The sequence below is a fragment of the Globicephala melas genome, chromosome 1 (assembly GCF_963455315.2).
Source record: "Globicephala melas chromosome 1, mGloMel1.2, whole genome shotgun sequence".
In the NCBI taxonomy this organism is placed as follows: Eukaryota; Metazoa; Chordata; class Mammalia; order Artiodactyla; family Delphinidae; genus Globicephala; species Globicephala melas.
This window is the reverse complement of record NC_083314.1, coordinates 10156603-10177865: the sequence shown is the minus strand read 5'-3', so window position 1 is coordinate 10177865 and position 21263 is coordinate 10156603. Positions and strand designations below refer to the sequence as shown.

Here is a 21263-nt window from a genome sequence, read left to right as displayed (position 1 = left end):
CGTACCGCAATGAAGAGTGACCCCCGCTCGCCACAACTAGAGAAAGCCCTCGCACAGAAACGAAGACGCAACACAGCAAAAATAAAAAAAAATTAATTAATAAACTCCTACCCCCAACATCTTCTTTAAAAAAAAAAAAATGTGAAAACCCAAGAGAGACAAAGTGATTGATTGCTAAGTTCCTAAGTCACTGACACAGTTAATGGTTACTTCCTTAAACTAAATCTTCCTCTGGGTTCTGTAACAACAAATGTAAATAGCCATCTTCTGTCTTGTAATTTTTTCAAAGATAAATAACAGGAAGTTTCCATTTAGTAGACATACACCGAATGAATGTGGTGTGCAAGACACCCAGTTTGTTGCTAGTACAAAGATAAATAGATCATGGTCCTGTCCTTGAAATGCACCTAGTCTTTTAAGAATCCAGTAATAGGAGTACAGACAGGGTCTATATAGACAACAATTGCAACACATCCTGTCTTAAATAAAATCTTGGTTATATTTTAAGAAATATGAGCTGTATCCTAGAGCTCAGGGGAATAATCTTGATTACCATCTCTTTGCAAACAATAGCATTCATATCCTTATTCACAGACTCATTTATAGACCATTCAGTGAAGCAATACCATACAGAGTTATGATATTACCATTATTTATTTGACAGTATATATGTTATTTTACACTATATCTGAAATTACACCAAAGAGCAAACTATTTCTCAAAGAAATCTATGAGTTTAAAGTAAATAGTAAATAATGCCTGAGCATTTTAGGGATGAGTTCCTGTATATGTTGTTATTTTGTAAAGAGTGCTTCTAGAGGCCATGATGTCTGGTAATTATTACTACATCGTTTAGGTTTGATAAAAATAATTCTAGAAAGTCAAGAATTTGGGGTTTATATATAGCTTTAAAATGAAAGAAATACCCTGTCTTCTAAGAGAAAAAACAAACCAAACAAAAATCTTAGGATACACAGAGAATATTGTTAGACTTCTAATTAAGCTTTTTCTCAATGTATTTAAGTTCTATGTGGACAGTTCCATTCAATAGGGAAAAAAGATATGTATTTTTTTCCCAAATAGTTGTTTTTCCTTTGTTTGTGCCTACCAGGATGCTTATTGATGTAATTCATAAGTGCTTGCCTAAAGGTCTCATATGTATCCAAGATTCAGTTAGGGACTGAAATAAAGACTGTTAATTTTGATGCTAGGAAACACAGCTTTTGTCAGGGATGATGGATTAAATTTCATATTAAATAGTACATACGGCACATGACTGCAAAGGATTTTAAAATAGTATAACTCAGTTATCCTCGAAACAACCCAAAGAAGTAAGGTCAGAATAATCAGAAAGAGCTCCTAGATCTTTTGTTTCCAGTTCTAGTGCTCTGTCTTTATGGACTCTTCATATTAAAATCCATGTTTGTGCTGTTAATATTTGAGATTGGTTTGGATATGACATAGGCATACATATACAGATACCTTTATCAACTAAAGAATGGATGAAAGCTAATAAAACTCTTTAAAGTTAGTTTATAGACATGGGAGATAGGAATAGGTAAATTTGAATAGTGTAAGTGATAAAGACATTAAATAAAGATAGTATTGTACTTATTTTAAAACTGTCTAAATAGCAGCATTAACTATATACCCATAAAGTAATTCAGTAAATTACGACGAAGCCAAACCTCTGAGATTCTGGAGTTGACACATACTTATGGCAAAACAGAAAATTCAAAACATAACAAAAAAAAGAATTTAAGAAATTCAAGTAATGCATTGTTTCTCAAACATACTTGTGACCAGTCTAAAAATAATTAAATCCGCAGGGAATAGGCAACCAGGTAAATGGAAGATTATTTAGAAAGCTGTATTCCAGAAGGGCTAAGGAGGAAAATAAAATAAATGGAAAAGGAAGTAATCAAGTCTCTAATAGCTGGGAAAACTAATAACCCAGGATGCTCTTGTGACTCATTAGAGTAAACAAGAGGAAATGAAAACCTGTATATAGATAGTCCAGTCAACATTTTTAATCCATGAAAATTAAAGCTGGAAAGAATATTGTAAAATAAATTCACAGAAAATCCTGACATGCCATTTTAGATTTTAATATCTTCAATTTTATTACACCTCTTTCCTCTGTTATCTCTCTTCTGTCATCTAACACTTATATACGAAAGCAAAGCGAGAAAGAAAAAAAATTATGAAATTAACATTTATAGACCAAATAGTCTCTAAATATATATTGTGCTGGAAGCCTTAAATTTTTTCAATACTACCAAACGTTTTATGCATTCACCGAACCATCACTATTCCTAAATCAAGACTCACCATCTTCAAGTCACCATGTATCATCACACCTGTTGTGATTGTGCTAATGACAAAAATCTTCAGTGAAATATCCTTAATTTTAAATAAATGGTTATCTCACTTTCTTTCATTCCTATAATCAATTATTTATACATTTCTTTCAATTCCTTCTTAAAAATAGGCAATCTACCTATCATTCTCTGGTCTATTTTTTTCCTTTATCCTAGGTTTAAATATTCTATGTTTAGATTTTATCTTGTACCAGTTCCAAGTACATTTTGACATATTAAGGGTGCTCAAAATACGCTTGATTTAAGAGTGTACGAAGTGTATTATGAATCACATGATAGTTGATTTTATACGAATCAAAATCCTATTCTAATATATCTCTGTAATGCTTAGCATTGCTTATCTTTTATAATCATTAAAGATTGAATGAATTAATATGGAAAATGCAATTTTACTGACTATATAAACGTACTGCATGTATTTAAATATACTTAGTGACAAGAGTTTGTATATTTACAGATGTATGTCTGCCTGGGACGCATACATTTAGAAAAACATTAAAAAAAATATGAGGCACCAAGAAAGCAAATACACTCCAGAACCTGTAAAATTAGTCTAAAGCCTCAACAAATTCACTTTGCTGAAATTAACTAAATTAGGGCAACACTTTCCAATCCAGCCCCCTTCCCCCACCTCCTCTCTCCTGTTGCTTCCTCTGCCCAAGTTCTGAGCTTTGATTCTTACTCACTTCTAGATAATTTCATTTGGATTTCTTATAACTGACCTTGTTTGTTTTCCTCTATTCTACCCTGTGTCACTGCTACCATATATCATGTTTCTCCCTCTAATTCCATTACTGATTTCATTTGGAAGTTTTTTGTTTGATTAGTTATTATACTTTGCACTACTGTATGTGAGAAAAATAAGATCAAAAACAAATGAAATGAGAGATAGCTTGGAAATGTGTAAATAAACTTATTTACAGTGAAAATAGTTATATAACTGTGAATATATTTTCACACACAAACACGTCAATAGATGGAGTAATTAACACGTGTTTCATCAGCAACACAGCCAGCTCCCTGCAGCAACAGCAAAATCTTCTCTTTGACTCTGTTACTGGAGCACACAAGTCTTAGACAACAGAAAATGGTACCACAGATGGGATTGTTTCCCCTCACAGGATAGAAGTGATTGCAATGAGGCTCGAGAATTGTCACCTTCATAGATGAATGTATTTACAGTTTTTCTTATTTATTCACTTATATCTAACTCTGAATCAGATAATTCCTCTTGTCCTCTTGATACTTTTCTTGATGATACATTATGGTTACACGATTCTATATACTTATTTTAAAAATCCTTAATCTCTATTCATATTTGCTTTTCCTAACACACTGAAATAAATATTTTATATTATGATATTGAACCATTATGATATTAAGCAACTTGCTAAAATAAAATCTTATATCTCCTAAGTCAGGAACAAAACTCAGATGCTCCCATTTTTGGTTCAATGAGCTTTAAAATACTTCACAGTTTTTCTCATTAAAATATTTCAGATTGCTCTTCTCCTATTGACTATTTTAACTTAAATTTCAAAATCTGCATGTTCCTTATTCTACTTCCTTGACTGAATTCCAGCTGGATTCTTCATGTAATGTGTTTTGTTCAATAATTCTGACTGGACCCAAAAGAGAGGGAAATTAATGTATATTGGAAGTATAAATGTTATCTTATTGCCATGGTGTGCTAATATGAAATATAATATTTTAAATGAGAGGATTATATTATTCAATAATTTGAGATTTTCATACCTTGCATATAGAACATATTACATTTTGTCACCTTGATTGAGTCATTAACTGGCATGAATGTATATTTTATGCCCTTCTGTTTGCTTTCCTTCTAGAAGAGTTCCTGGCACATAGCTGGAACTCAATAAATATACATTAAAAAAAGAGTAAATAAAAAATAATGTGCCTCTGTTCCTCTTGTAATAGAACTTAAATATAAATTAGTATTTCAGATTAACAGATTGGCATATTAAAACTAAAGAGAATATAAGTAGTACTTACAATGTACAATGTATAGGTTTAGAGAGGAAGATAACTGAACAAACTTGGTGAAGATTAAGCCAATTGATACAATGTTCTCTTGTCACTGACAGGTTTTCATTCAAAGACAATTCCCTCTTATGGTTTCAAGATAGGCGAAAGTATCATATCCACACACAACAATATCCAGAAGCACAGAAAGGACGCTTGGATGTCTTATGCTTCTTTTGTAGGGATAGACCACCCCTTATTGGATGTTCCCAGGAGACCTCTCCCAAGTCTACCTGGGCATCTGCTTCCATAATTTTTGTCAAAAATAGAATCCCTCCCACCATCCCAGGGCATATTTCACCAGAAATACTAGAAGTAAATATTAAACACTAAGTACTCAAGCCATCTGACTTAGAAATCCTTAGATGTTTGGTTTGTTTTTATGAGTTTTATTGCTAATCCGAAATGAGCAGCAAGATGATACTAATAAACACACTGTGAATTCAGTTAGGAATCAAGCTGATATTCCTCATATATACTTTGAAAAAGAAAAGTGGAAGATTATCAGCAGCTTATTAAACTTGTTCCAAACAAATGTTCCTTTTCAATGGATTTATATGAACAAAATACTTTTGTTTCAAAATCATAATATTACAACTTAGTGATCAAAATTTCATTCTCTGTATTGGAGCTCACAAAGAATACAACCTTTTGGAATTTTTTTTTAAAGAAAATAGCAAACTATCTTGTCAGAAAATATACACCATTCACAACTAACAGAAAATGTTCATTCTCACAGATTCACATTGCTTTGCAAGGATAAAGGAAAGAAGGTCAAAATGCTATTAATATTAAGTCACTTGAAATATATTTTACAGGCAACTTTATTTCCTAGTGTTCTTCACACTGTCCTAATTTACATAACATTCAGAGACTTTATAATCACACTTCAGAAAAATGTAACACATAGAAAAGATAATAATTTTCATCTCTACCGATCTCTTTGATTACAGAGAAAATAAACATTTCATAAGGAAAGTAGGTATACAATTCTTCAGATCCTTTAGTGGGGGAGGGAGCTTCTTCAAGTCACCAGATATGAGATTGACAGATTAATTGATAGATTAATTAGTACCTTTTTGGCTCACCCATGTTCAGTCTTGGTAAATCACAATGAATTGGTCAAGAAGAATCATTGTATCATGCTTATCAGTACAATTTCAGTAAAGTTAAATTAGTAATGGCCTCCTGAGCAAAATACACATTCTAAAGACCATAACATTTAAAAAGAATATTTATAAGCTCTCTGAGTACAGAGACTCTATCTTCTTCCCTGTGAATCTTGATTACCTACAACAGTACTTGGCAGATACAATTAGAGTAAACTCTCAAAAATATTAAATGAAAGGATTTTAAATGAGTTTCCTATCATAAGGCAACACTCCATAGCAAATAATTATTTGGATAGTAAATGAGAGTTAATTGAACCGGATAATGCAGATTAATTTTAAAATACCTATGAAAGTTTTACCCTTATACAACTCTTTTTATTGTGAAATATAACACATATAGAAAAGAATGTATAAAATAATTATACACTTTTATTTTTTATAGTGTGAACACTCATAAAACCCTCACCTTAATAAAGACATAAAACATCGTCAGGACTCAATGACCCTCCATATGGATTTACATTGACTGTGTTTTGCATTTTCATTTTAGCGTTTAGTCATTCAGCATACATTACTAGAATTTAGTCTGGCCTGTTTTGAACTTAGTATAAATGGACTTAGGCAGCGTATGTCATATTTTATATCTTTCGCTTTGCATTGATTGCGCCTCATCCAGGTTATTGTATTTAGGTACATAGTCCACGTATTTTCAAGGATATATTGCATGTCACTCTATGAATTAATACAATTTACCTAATTCCCTGTTGTTATATCTTGTTTTACCAGTTTGTAGCTCTTTTTAATAATGCAGTTATGCATACTCTTGGACCTGTCTTCTGTATATATGTATGCAAGTATATATGCATGGATTTCAGTTGGATATATACTTAAGAGAATGAAATTACTGTATTATAGACATGTGTGTTTAACATGAGTGATGTTAATTGTTTTCTAAAATGGTTGAATCAACATTTATTCTCACTAGCAATGTACAAAACTTCCATGACTCTAAACTCTCACATTATACCATCAATCTTAAAATTTTAGTCACTCCAGTAACAGTACCTTTGTACTTCATATTTTTAAATTTATCTGATTACTAATGAAGTCAAACATGCTTTCACATGTTTATTTGCCATTTAGATTTCCTGTTTGGAAAATTAGCTATTTGATTCTCTTGTCCATTTTACTAGTCATCTGTTTTTCTCTTATTGACATGGTAGTCTATTATATATTCTCAGCATGAGTCCTTTGCTGGTTATATATTTCACTAATATAGCCTGCCCATTTTGGGCTCACCTATTCGTTTTTCCTAATACTATTTGCTCATCAAGAGTAAGTTCTTTATTTTAATGTGGTCATTTTATAAAAAAGTAAATTTATTTATTTTATTTTTGGGTGTTGGGTCTTTGTTGCTGCACACAGGCTTTCTCTAGTTGCGGCAAGCAGGGGCTACTCTTCATTGCGGTGTGTGGGCCTGTCATTGCGGTGGCTTCTCATGTTGTGGAGTATGGGCTCTAGGCATGCAGGCTTCAGTAGTTGTGGCACATGGGCTCAGTAGTTGTGGCAGGTGGGCTCTAGAGTACAGGCTCAGTAGTTGTGGCACACGGGCTCAGTTGCTCCGCAGCATTTGGGATTTTCCCGGACCAGTGCTTGAACCTGTGTCCCCTGCATTGGCAGGCAATTCTTAACCACTGCGCCACCAGGGAAGCCCAATGTGGTCATTTTTATCTGTTGTTTACTCACAGCTAGTGATATGTTTCCCTATTTAAGGGAAATTTATTTAAGAAATACTGTATTAATCAGAAATCAGCATGATATTATGTATAATACAATATATTCTAAATAATTGTATTTGTTTTTAAACTATTTCTCCCCCTTAAGAATATTAAATCCATGAGGACAGTGGCATTACTATTTTGATGTCTGCTGTGTGAGTATAACATAGAATAGTGTATAACAGAAAGTAGACAGACAATAGTTATAGATATATATATAGATATATACCTATCTATAGCTATATATCTCTATCTATACATCCACCTATTAACCATTGAAATATCCATCCACAGATATGTGCCAACATGGCAACTCCATACAGTAGGATATAATAATATTTTAATTATTTTTCTACTTAATTATTAGAAGTATCCCAATCTAAATCCAAATAAGATAAATATATTTGAAGTTTTCAACAAAATGGATACTTTTGTTGGAGCTCACTTCTGATGTACATAACCCTTTACATGAGATTTTTTATTTAAAACATTTTAACATTTCCTTTAATTAGAAGATATGAGTCATCCTGTTAGGACTCCAGCGCATAAAAACTGTCACTAGGGCTTCCCTGGTGGCGCAGTGGTTGAGAGTCCGCCTGCCGATGCAGGGGACATAGGTTCATGCCCCGGTCCGGGAAGATCCCACATGCCGCAGAGCGGCTGGGCCCGTGAGCCATGGCCGCTGAGCCTGCGCATCCCATGCCCGTTCTCCGCAACGGGAGAGGCCACAACAGTGAGAGGCCCGCGTACCGCAAAAAAACAAAACAAAACAAAACAAAACAAAACAAAAACTGTCACTAATATTTCTACCAACTACAGTGATATTTCTCATGTGTGCAGTCAGGCTCCTAGATTCCTAAGTGTTCAGACATTTGACTGCCATGAACCCTTAGAATCCTATTAGATGTATGCCCAGCATACTGTAGTTATACAAATGTTCTTTATTTCATCCAAATGCTTTAGTTCCAGTTATTACGTAAACTCCCTCTTTGGAAGATGTTTGGTTCTTTATGAGCCATGGGGACTAGTCCTCTGGCTTTAGTGGCTCTCTTGTTGCCTCTTTAATTTAGAGAACTGGGTTAAATCTTGGCTGTTGAATTCTTTACATTCTAATGTTAGAAGTAAAGATTGCCCAGGAGAAAAATAGTTTCTTCCAAGGGCAAGAGTAAACTGTTTTAACCTTTTGTGCCATGTCCTGGAAATCAAGCTGACCCTTCTTGGCTTTCTAAGGTACTTGCAAGAGCGTCCCAAGGGCTAAGACATTCTCCCAAGTGATGCCTACACATAACTTTCTACAGTAGTTGTCTTGGTTTCTACTTTCTACAGTAGTTACATGCCTTGCATGTAGTTCCAAGAGGAAAAAAGAATAAAGCAACAAGAGCACTTCAACAGAGATGATAGGAGAGGAACAAATCCCAAATACTATATACTCCGTATATAATAAAAAATTTGTATCCATTTAGATCTTCTCATGAAAATTCTACTCATTGATACCATAGGCCCAAAGAACACATGACTGTGACCTTGACTGTAGGGCTTGATTAGTTATAGAGAAGGAGATGTGCAGAAGAGAAAGCCTGAGTTTTCACAGAACATTTAATATATAATTTAAAATTAATGAAAACAATATCGAGTATTAAATTTGAGTGCCCATAATCTCTGCTCCAGTAACACAGTTGATAAGGTTTTACATACAAATATATTCAGAATGGTATTATTTATGAAAATGAAAAGTTGAAAACTACTTATGCCCAATATTAAGAAAATGGTTAGTAAATTAATGGTATATCCATAGGTATTATTGAGACAGTATGAATAACTTTACATGGAAAATTTTTTGCATTAATAAGCCAAATAAAAACAGGATTTTATATTTTTTTAGGACTGAAATAATATAAGTAATGGATAGATGTGATGGCTTTTTGATATGTTACTTTGGCTAGATTACTGTCCCCGGTTGCTTAGTAACACTAATCTACTGCTCCTGTGAAGGAGCTTTATAGATGTAATTAGATTCCCTAATTAGTGGACTTTTAGTGATATTTTTCTGTGTGCCTAACTTAATTAGTTAGAAAGTTTTAAAAGCAGAGCTAAAGAATTCCACCTGTGGACAACAGCTTTGGCCCTTGTTCATGGAATTCCAGCCTGCCCTACGTCTTCCCATCTTGATGGTCCGGTCCGTGGACAACAGCTTTGGCCATCCTGTGAGGTTAATTTGGATTTGCTTAGCTGTCTCCACCACTGTATAAGCCCACTCCCTATGAAAAGTCCTTTAGTATGTTATCTTACTGTTATCTTATCTTGAACACTGACTGATACAACAGATAATATGTATGCAATTTGTGTACAAAATAAAATATCCCAAGGTTAATTGTAAATGTTTCCAGGTTGAATAGGTTTAAGATTTTTTCTTTTTTCTTTTTTCATTTCTATAGCTTATGTAGATAAATCAGACTATCATAGTTAAATGTCATTATATTTGAAACTTTTACATATAACTCTCTTGGTCTTTTTCTACTATCAACATTCAACTTCATTTTACTTACTCATTTTGAAGAACAAACTGCATTTAGAATGATAATTGCTATAAGTGACTTACTGTCAACTACAGGATGATTTTCATTTTAAATTATAATTGGATTTAAAATATAATTGTCATGACTGCAGAGAATATGTGTTCTTTGCAAGGTTATTTATACCCTGTGTCTCCATACTGCCCACCTCTGGGCCAATCCCTGTCACCTGGGTTTAAAGTAGTGGAATAGGCCACTCTTGATCAAATTCCCTCCTCAGTGACAGCCAGCCTTATGTCTAGAAATTCAGATAAGCACTTTGTAATAAACTGACTTTGGAAAAAGTGTATCATTAATTTGTTCAATCAAAAAATTATTAAGTGTTTTCTCTGTTCGAGATTCTGTTTTAGATTCTGGGTAATTTAAGACAGTTTCAGGCTTTCAGTATGGAAGAACTTATTTAAAGGTAGAATTGAATAAGAAATTTTAACACAATGCAATAATCTTCTTAATAAATATAAATATAACTGGGGTATAATTCTAACCCCAGTTAAATTACTTTAATAGTCTCCACATTTTCTAAATTCACTGAACACTACTGTTATTCTAGGCTCATACTATATTACAGCAAATATATTCCAAAAAAGCAATAGACAGAGTAGTATTATACTGACTGTTCTGTTTAGAAAGAACATGTAAAGGAGGAACTTGAATGCAGATGATCTTACATGTTAGAAAAATCACAGGAATTCCTAAAATATAAAACAAGATGGGTCTTCCAAACCTGAGCATCTTAAGGATATGACAAAGATTTTGAATAATTAATTGATGTTTATCTATGTATATACATAATAAAATGAGACACTTAAGTCTTCCTATAATTACCAACTTGCTTTATTTCAGCAAAACCTGCAGAAAATATTTTATGTTCTCAGATAAAAAAGAAAAAAAATCTACTCTTCATAGCTCAAATAATGACCTCACTAAAATTTATCTGCACATGCAAAGCATAACGTATTTATGAGGGGTTCATCAAAAAATGAATTATGAAGAAGGTTGACATGATCTATCTTGCATTATTGGCAAAAGTTCCATGCACTATCTGCACCCTCTAAAATGAGGGTCTATTCTCCATTTGAAATGTTGCCTGGGCTTTATTGCAAATGTATACTCATTTCTCTCTCATGCATTTTTCGTATTCTAATTTCTCTGTACAGCTTACCAGTCATTACTATTATAATTATTATTGCACTTGAATTTTTTTTTACATGAGAATCATTTCTCTTTATCAAAACAAAGCATGTAATCTGTCTAATTGATATTTAATCCTATATGCCAATAAATAATATTTAATATATATATATATATAATGTCTTATTCATGTTATATTTTTATACATAATACTTCTAACCAGAGAAGAGGACTTACTATTTTTATTTCTCTTGGCAGTAGCTTGGTTACATACCAGTAAATTCAGAAGAAGATTGTATTGCACTTCAAATATCTGTAATTTGTAATTTTTTAAAATTATTTAAAATGCACTAACATATAAACTAATCTATAAATGTTTTACCTAAACACAACTTACCTTAATATTATTTATACACATGCCAATATATATTTTTTCTTTTTATGTAATCTTACTGCTTACTGATAGATATTAGAAAGTGAACTGTCAGAGAAAATTTATAAAACCTATCGACTTAATAATGCCAATATTAAATATTAAAGCAATGTGCAATTTAAAATACCAATTGAAGTTCATAAATATGAAATCAACATGGATAAGATATTTAAGGAAAAATTAATATAAATATTTGATACTGAACATGAACTTGAAGAAGGGGTGATATTTGGATGGAGAGTGGTAAGAAATAGTCTAAGTTGTCAAAAACTTAGGTGAAAGGATAAATGACAAATTAGCTTTTTTCGAATATTTACAAAACTGACTAGAACAGTCTTACAAAATTACTGAGCTATAAATGAGTTATAAAGTATCAATTTGTATTAAGCTGTGATTATTTTCAAAAGTGTCTTCAAATACCAGAGTCTGGATTTAATAAAGTTACTAATCACCTGACATCATAAAAAAGAACAATTATTACAGTGAAACAGAGCTTAGTTTGTACTCTTGTGAATCTGGTTAATTATATTAATTACTAGCTCTGTGAACTTGGGCAAATTAACTTACTTCTGTGTCTAGCAGAAACCCTTGTACATAGTTCAATAAATACAGTTCTCATTTTCCTCATCCATTTCTTTGGGGTAAAATTAAAGTAAAAAAGAAGAGGAAACAAGGTTGTACACACACAAATGAGGAGATAAAAGCTAAAAGTTATTTATAGATCAAAGACAAATTGCAGGTAGTATTTGCATATTCAAGTTAATTTCTGTATTTTGGATCTTTTGCCATAAATCTAGACACAACCTCATTTCTAAAAATATTGATGAAAAGTCATTTAGTGAGTTCTGATTGATAATAAAACACTAACTGAAAATATTGTTGTAAATCTATATTCACTGCTATTTTGTTAACAAAAGTGGAAATGTTTACATCACAAATGTTTAATTAAATAGTACTCTGGATGCTTTATCAAATATTTTGTATAACCTATTCCCATTTATTGATGTCAGAAGAATGAGTCAAGAATGCAATTGAACTATACATGGAGACAATATTAACATGTTAAAAATAAGTTAAGTTACATGAATTTAAATCTCACGTGACCACAAATAATTTATAAAATCAAATTATGATGTAAAAGGCAACTTTGACTTTAGCCATTAGAGGCCAAGATACATTTTTTATGCAAAATTAAAATACTATTCAATCAAACCCATTACGATTTTTATTACCATCAAATAAATGAATTACCAAATGTTGTTAACTTGCATCTCAATAGATTGGGATTTGAAAAATTGCATAGTGACATTTTGCTAGAAAATTAAACAACATAAAGATTAAAATGGAATATTAATAATGTCATAAAAAGCTTAGAAAAAGTTTATCTTTTTCTCAAAATACCATTAAATATGTTATGATTTGATATTGACTGGTATACAGATTGCTAATATGACACTATATTTGCTTTTGTACGACTTAAATAATATCTGAATGATTTAAAAATTGGTCATACAATGGTAGCTTGTGATGTTAACTTAATACTAAGACATTTATTTTAATAAACAAATGCTTAAAACAATATATTCTTGTATAAGTACCACCTACATCTATTTTTACAAAACTTTATATTAAATGAATTAATATGAAAAGGACACTTTTTTGCTAAAGCAAAAATGAAATAGAAGTTGCCTCAAGTTATGTTCAACATGAAAGTATATGTCAAAACAAGATTTGAGAAATTACACTTGAAATATTTTCAATTTTTCAAAAATTTTAAATAAAAGCAAGCTAATATACCTCAACAACTTAGCTAAATATTTTTAAATGTAAAATCTACAATTCTTAATATGTCTTTTCATCTATTGCCATGATTTAATAAAACTGTATTCTTTCTTTTTTTTTTTTACATCTTTATTGGGGTATAATTGCTTTACAATGGTGTGTTAGTTTCTGCTTTATAACAAAGTGAATCAGTTATACATATACATATGTTCCCATAAGTCTTCCCTCTTGAGTCTCCCTCCCTCCCACCCTCCCTATCCCACCCCTCCAGGCTGTCACAAAGCACCGAGCCAATGTCCCTGTGCCATGCGGCTGCTTCCCACTAGCTATCTACCTTATGTATTCTTTCAATTGTTCTTATAATGACTCTTCATCTACAAACGTATTATTTTATTAATAAATATCCATCTCCTGTTAATGTTTTCCTAACAGAGAAGGAATAAAACAAATAAAAGTGGCAGGTATCAATTCTTACTAAAAGGATTGTTGCAGATCCTCTTATTCACTCCAAAAATATTTATTAATGCTAAACATGTACTAAGTATATTTTTGGTGCCAATTACAGAGTGGTTAATAAAAGTGGAAACAAAACAAAAATTATCTTAGTACACATTCTAGGGTTTGTCTCAGCCAAAAAACTCCCCTGTTGTCCCACTTTTTTACCAATAGATTCACAGCTCCATTCAGGACTCAGTGAGCCCTTCGCTGGGGAATGAATCTTGCTTGACCTAATGATCTCTCCTTTCATCCTCAATTCCTACCCTCCTCTGCAATGAACAGTTGTGTTCAATGGGACTTGGAAGGGAGCCAACTAGGGTACTTCTGGCAAAATCTTTCCTTGCTGATAAAGAGAGCTCTCTTATCCTTTCCTGCTGGTGGTGCTCTTATTTGAAACATATTGGAGCTTAATAGCTAGCTGAATTTAAACCATGAGACAAGAGCCAAGAAAACGTCATTAAGGTCAACTAATACCTTCATTTATTGAGTGACTGAACTAACGTTAGAGCCACATACCTAAATACTTGTTTACATAGAAAAAACAAACCATTAATTGTTAGGTAACTACTAGACAGGTATTCTATTATATCCAGTCAAATCAATTCTTATTGCTGCAGTGATAAGAAAACTACGAGATTTATCATTAAAGTAATTTGCTTTAGGGCTTCCCTGGTGGCGCAGTGGTTGAGAGTCCGCCTGCCGATGCAGGGGACACGGGTTCGTGCCCTGATCCGGGAAGATCCCACATGTCGCGGAGCCGCTGGGCCCGTGAGCCATGGCTGCTGAGCCTGTGCGTCCGGAGCCTGTGCTCCGCAACGGGAGAGGCCACAACAGTGAGAGGTCCGTGTATCACAAAAAAAAAAAAAAAAAAAAAGTAATTTGCTTTAACTTTTGGAAAAAGCCATGTAGTAAAATGTAAATTTAAAACAGGGCACTCTACGTTTTTTCTCCTTCAATTTGTTAATATGATGTATCACATTGATTGATTTGCATATATTGAAGAATCCTTGCATTCCTGGAATAAACCCCACTTGATCATGGTGTATGATCCTTTTAATGTGCTGTTGGATTCTGTTTGCTAGTATTTTGTTGAGGATTTTTGCATCTATGTTCATCAGTGATATTGGCCTGTAGTTTTCTTTCTTTGTGACATCCTTGTCTGGTTTTGGTATCAGGGTGATGGTGGCCTCGTAGAATGAGTTCGGGAGTGTTCCTCCCTCTGCTATATTTTGGAAGAGTTTGAGAAGGATAGGTGTTAGCTCTTCGCTAAATTTTGATAGAATTCACCTGTGTAGCCATCTGGTCCTGGGGTTTGTCTGTTGGAAGATTTTTTTTTTGCGGTACACGGGCCTCTCACTGTTGTGGCCTCTCCCATTGCGGAGCACAGGCTCTGGATGCCCAGGCTCAGCGGCCATGGCTCATGGGCCCAGCCGCTCCACAGCATGTGGGATCTTCCCGGACCGGGGCACGAACCCGTGTCCCCTGCACCGGCAGGTGGATTCTCAACCACTGCGCCACCAGAGAAGCCCCTATTGTAAGATTTTTAATCACAGTTTCAATTTCAGTGCTTGTGATTGGTCTGTCATATTTTCTATTTCTTCCTGGTTCAGTCTCGGCACGTTGTGCATTTCTAAGAATTTGTCCATTTCTTCCAGGTTGTCCATTTTATTGGCATAGAGTTGCTTATAGTAATCTCTCATGATCCTTTGTATTTCTGCAGTGTCAGTTGTTACTTCTCCTTTTTCATTTCTAATTCTATTGATTTGAGTCTTCTCCCTTTTATTCTTGATGAGTCTGCCTAACTAAAAATAGAACTACCATACGACCCAGCAATCCCACTACTGGGCATATACCCTGAGAAAACCATAATTCAAAAAGAGTCATGTACCAAAATGTTAATTGCAGCTCTATTTACAATAGCCAGGACATGGAAGCAACCTAAGTGTCCATCATCGGATGAATGGATAAAGAAGATGTGGCACATATATACAATGGAATATCACTCAGCCATAAAAAGAAATGAAATTGAGATATTTGTAGTGAGGTGGATGGACCTAGAGTCTGTCATACAGAGTGAAGTAAGTCAGAAAGAGAAAAACAAATACCGTATGCTAACACATATATATGGAATCTAAGAGAAAAAAAAAAAAGGTCATGAAGAACCTAGAGGTAAGACAGGAATAAAGACACAGACCTACTAGAGAATGGACTTGAGGATATGGGGGGGGGGAAGGGTAAGCTGTGACAAAGTGAGAGAGTAGCATGGACATATATACACTACCAAACATAAAATAGATAGCTAGTGGGAAGCAGCCATACAGCACAGGGAGATCAGCTCGGTGGTTTGTGACCACCTAGAGGGGTGGGATAGGGAGGGAGGGTGGGAGGGAGGGAGATGCAAGAGGGAAGAGATATGGGAATGTGTGTATGTGTATAGCTGATTCACTTTGTTATAGAGCAGAAATTAACACACCATTGTAAAGCAATTATATTCCAATAAAGATGTTAAAAATAAATAAAATAAAATAGAAATAAAACAGGTGACTCTATAATCTAAATTTCATTACTGTCAGAATAATTTGTTGTACCAGTCTGTTGCTACTAGCCTTTTGGTATATCTAGTTATTTTATATTTAATGATGGGCATTGTATAGAAAAATCTACAGATTCTTTGAGGCTCTGTGCATGTCTTTTTCTCCAGAAGAATTCTAATTTGCTTCTGAGAGGCAGCTAGGCTGAATATACAAACACTCCTAGATTAGAAATACCTAGTCAGGGATCAAAGTGATTTGATCTGGGCTTCAGCCCTTATGAGAGCTGGACTTTATTCTGTTAACCAAGGTGTATCATTTTCGAGATTCATCCCAAAGCCTTACAGAGCTACCTACCTTGTACCTATCTTCCTGAGTAACCTTGAATTTTAATCTTTATTCCCCTGTCCCATGATTCAGGTGAGTTCTGCCCTGCATCTCAGCTGTGCACCAGAATCATCAAATCCCGTATAGAGGAAAAGAAGTCTGAAATTTTGGGCTCACTTCTCTCAGCTTCTCTCTTTTCCTATTCTATTTGTACATTTTTTTCACTGATTTGGCAAATGTCAGCTTAATTTTAATATCTGTTCAGGTTAATTAGTCATCACCTAGAAGAGAATTATTCCAAAACACTAATCTGTCATACCAAAATATAGCTACTCTGAATTCATATTAAATATTGTGGCAGAGGGAAACATACATAGAAATTTAACATAAGTCCATAGAGTTGAACTAAAAAAAAGAAAAACTGAAAAAAATCCTTGTGGCATTCTTTATGCAGAAGAACTGCACTTACCCCTTGCCTAAACATTGACTACTTTTCTAAGGAAAATACACGAAATAGGTAATTTGTAATCATATTTCTATCCAAGTAGACAATAATTACATATTTTGAAATAAAACTTTGCTTAGAATCCAGCTTTTCATGTTTGTTACGGCAATAAGATGGATTTGGGCCAAATTAACGGCTGTAAATCAATAAGACATTTTTAGGTCTTATATTTTTAGGTCTATTTTTAGATCAATAGACATCACCTTAGTATCCCATATAGTATTATACAATCACAGAGCCTTTACATTACTTCAAGTTCTTATTACTTCATAATATAAAGATATATTTTTCATTTTATACAAACAGCATAATATTTTGGCAAGATGCATTTTGAATTACTGCATTTTAGTGTCAGGTCCATTCAACAGAGACTGTGTAATTTGTTAAAATCATCATAACCATTTTTCATTTTAAAAAGAAATAAAGTTGACATTTTGCTACCTTCATAGTTTTCTATCAAAATGACACATTAAGATTGCACACAATAAAATATTAATTACTGTAACGACTAATGGTAATCAATTTTTATTTTATTTATTTATTTTGGCCATACCACGCAGCTTGTGGGATCTCAGTCCCCTGACCAGGGAGGGATTGCACCCAGGCCTTCAGCAGTGAGAGCATGGAGTCCTAACAACTGGACTGCCAGAGAATTACCATCAATTTGTATTTTTAAAACAAATAATGTCCGAAATATGTGTCCATAATATGATACTGGACTATATGTTTGTGTATATGTATATATATATGTTCACATACATATATATTATGGATATAATTTTCTTTAAACTTATTACTATCAACAGAAATCAGAGTTTGCGGGGTGGGGAGGGGTGGTAGGCTGAGTAATGGCCCCAAAGAATATCCAGGTTTTCATCCCTGGAACCTATGAATGTGACCTTACAGGGCAAAGGGACTTCACAGATATAATTAAGAATCTAGAGATGGAGAGATTATTCTAGGTATCTGGATGGATTCTAAATATAATCAGAGGTGTCTTTATAAGGGGGAGACAGAGAGAAAAGGAGAAAGCAATGTGGGGACAAAGGTAGAGAGAGGAATGATGGACCACCCAGAACTGGGAGAGGCATGATATGAATCCTTACCTGGAACCTCCAAAGAAACAGCCCTCTGACACGTTGTCTTGTAGCTTCATAAGACTTATTTCACACTTCTGGCCTGTAGAATTATAAGAGAAAAAATTTCTTTTGTTCTGACCTACAATGTTTGTGCTAACGTTTTACAATGGTAATAGAAAACTGATACAGGTGGTGTCTCAATGCAAGGACAATTTAACTTTTGAGTTAGGCTCTAGAGGACAGGTAATTCAGATGAATAGAATATAACACAAGGAAGACTGAAATATATAAATATGGCATTAAAACTTGTGCATTAGACAAGGTTCTTCAGAAAAACAGGACCAATACAATATGTATATACACAGAAAGGGATCTATTTTAAGGAATCGGCTCATGCAATTATGGAGGCTGGCAAGTCTAAAACCTGCAGGGTTGACCAAGGGAAGAGGCTGGAGACCTAGGGAAGAGCTAATGTTGCAGTTCATGACCAAAAACCATCTGCTGGAAAATTCCCTTCAGTCTTTTGTTCTATTTAGGCTTTCAACTTATTGGGTGAGGCCCACCTACATTATGGAGAGCAATCTGCTTTACTCAAAGTCTACCTATTTAAATTTAATCTTGTCCAAAACTACCGTCAGAGAGACATCCAGAATAATGTTTAGCCCAATATCTGGAAACTGTGGCCCAGACAAAAACTCGAACACGTCTATTTCCTTTATACCACATGGGTAGAACTTGACATGTTCTATATAATAATTATTGTTCTCCATCTTAACATTACCCTCTGAGATGTGACTCCCTTAATGGCAAAAATTCTCTTCCTTGGCATCCCCTGTGCAACTTGGCCTAGTAGCTCAAATAGTATATAAACATTCAGATAATTAGTCTTCATTCTGAGCCTCAGCTTCATCACTTGTCAGGTGTGTGACCCTTGATAATTCACTCAGAATTACTTGAAATTCAGTATTATATTCTAATATGAGGATAATAATAGCCACCTGAGTTAATTAAGACTTTTTTAGCTTGTAAGTAACAGAACACACCTAGTTCATATGGGATAGGAAAGTATTAGAAGATTTGTTGGACAATCTCATGTACTCAGGACTCAAGGAACACACTGAACAGTTAAGCTTCAAAAAAAGACATGTAGGGCAGCTTAAGCAGGAAAGATTAATGGCCATTCCCTGTAGAATACCTACAATAAAATGTTTAAATAATCTTCAATCTAGGAGTACAAGGAATCTTCCCCAAGATGATGGAGGGCATCTATATAAAAACCCACAGCTATTATTTTACTTTCAGCAGTGTAAAATAGATGCCACTGGAATCTGCTTCCTTTTGTCACTGATTTTCATATTCTTTACTGCATTTCATTTACATAAAAAACAATTACTATTCTTAAAACCATTTAACATGCTCGTGACAAACAAAACAAAATCCTATCTTCACTAGTAGGAAGAAAGGGAAAAGACATGAAAAGACAAATGTGGTTGGGAGTCCTCAAGACCACTACCAGATTCAATTAATTTCCTAGGACTCAAAGAATTCAGAAAAGCTGTTAACTTATGGTTATAGTCAACTACAGTAAAAGGACTAAAAACAGGAATGGAAAAGGATACATAGGTTAAGATCCAAGAGCAATGAGGCACAAGGGTCCGTCCAGTTGTCCTCTCCCAGTGGAATCATACAGATAGTGCTTAGTTCTCCTAGCAGTGATGTGTGGCAACATGACAGGGCACTGCCAACCAAGGGAAGCAAACAGAACCTTGGTGTCCAGGGATATATTGGGGGTCAGTTGCATTGGCATGGCTATCCACTCATCTACTTTCCATCTCCAGTTTCTCCTAAGGTCAAACTGATACCACGTGATCCGAGGCCCCAACCCCAGATCATATTGCTAGCAATAAACTATCCAGTATGGCCCAAGAACTGCCTCCATAAAGGACATTCTTAGCTTAAAGTATCTGGTGTGGCCCATGGCCTCAGGTAAACAAAGACACGGTTAACAGGAAATAATCAAAGGCTTAAAGATGATATCCCAGGATCTGGGAAAAGCCCAAACCTCTCTGTGGAACGTGCAGAGTTAGGAAAACCCAAACCTGCTGAGATAACTCTTTGTTTCATAAGAGAGAACCCCAAATATTATTCAGGAGGTCTAATACAGTCTAACAGTTTAAAAAAAAAAGAAACACACACACACAAATATTAGTGACATTTCCTTTCTCCTTTTCTGGGAAATAAACTTACTCATAAATTAAACATTTCTGCTAAGCCAAACAATGGCAGTTTGACCTTGGTTGCTCCACTAATTGTCATGTAATGTCTTGAGCCTCATTAGCATTATCTTACCTTTCCAGACCATCTGGCATTTGATAGAACTAGGTATAAAAAGTACAAACAAAATGATTTTTCTGTACTTCTAGGTCACTCTGGCATGAAAGTCTATTCTATTTTCATGCTTCTGCACATGTACTAATACAGATATTAACGGCAAAAATTGTTTTTATAATGACATGAAAAGTAGATTATTCACTGACATGGTAGAACAAGGAGACGCAGGGAAAGTTTTTAGTGTGGATTCTTCAAGTTGAAGTGAAAATTCTTCAAATTCTAGATCATCATTAATGTTATACTTCTTGCTCAACAAAAATGTTAATGGATAGAAAGATACAAAGATAACAAGGTCATCTTGACAAATTACTTAATGTTTCAAAAAATCATAAATGATGTTATTTTCTTTCTCCCATTTACATATAGGAAAGGATAAATAATAGTTCGTTAGAAAACTATATTCAACAGTTATTTGTGAAATTTTAGAACTGTAAAATAATGCTCTTGTATGAGAAACCAGCTACTTGTCAAGAAGTTTTACAGAATGGTGTTACTGTGGCAAATTCTGTGTTCTTCCATTATATCTGAGGGTCCTGAAACTTACTTCATCAAGGGAGAGCATGTTTTCCAATTTTATGGAGATACTAATTTATACAAATTACCATATGTTGGTATTCTCATTCAAAGTGTCTTTTCCTTTCAGGATGACCACTGTTTTAATGGGTACTCTGAACAAAAAGCATTGTCTACATAAAT

At 34.0% G+C, this 21263-nt stretch overlaps 1 long non-coding RNA gene across 1 annotated transcript in view; it reads right to left on the bottom strand.

Annotated features, from left to right (window-relative positions):
• Window positions 1–18280, bottom strand: part of LOC115867762 (uncharacterized) — a 282245-nt gene extending 263965 nt beyond the window's left edge. Inside the window, exon 1 of the long non-coding RNA XR_009559098.1 lies at window positions 18204–18280. This is a non-coding gene — a long non-coding RNA (uncharacterized lncRNA). The remainder of the gene's footprint in view (window positions 1–18203) is intronic.
• Between the last annotated feature and the right edge of the window lie 2983 nt (window positions 18281–21263).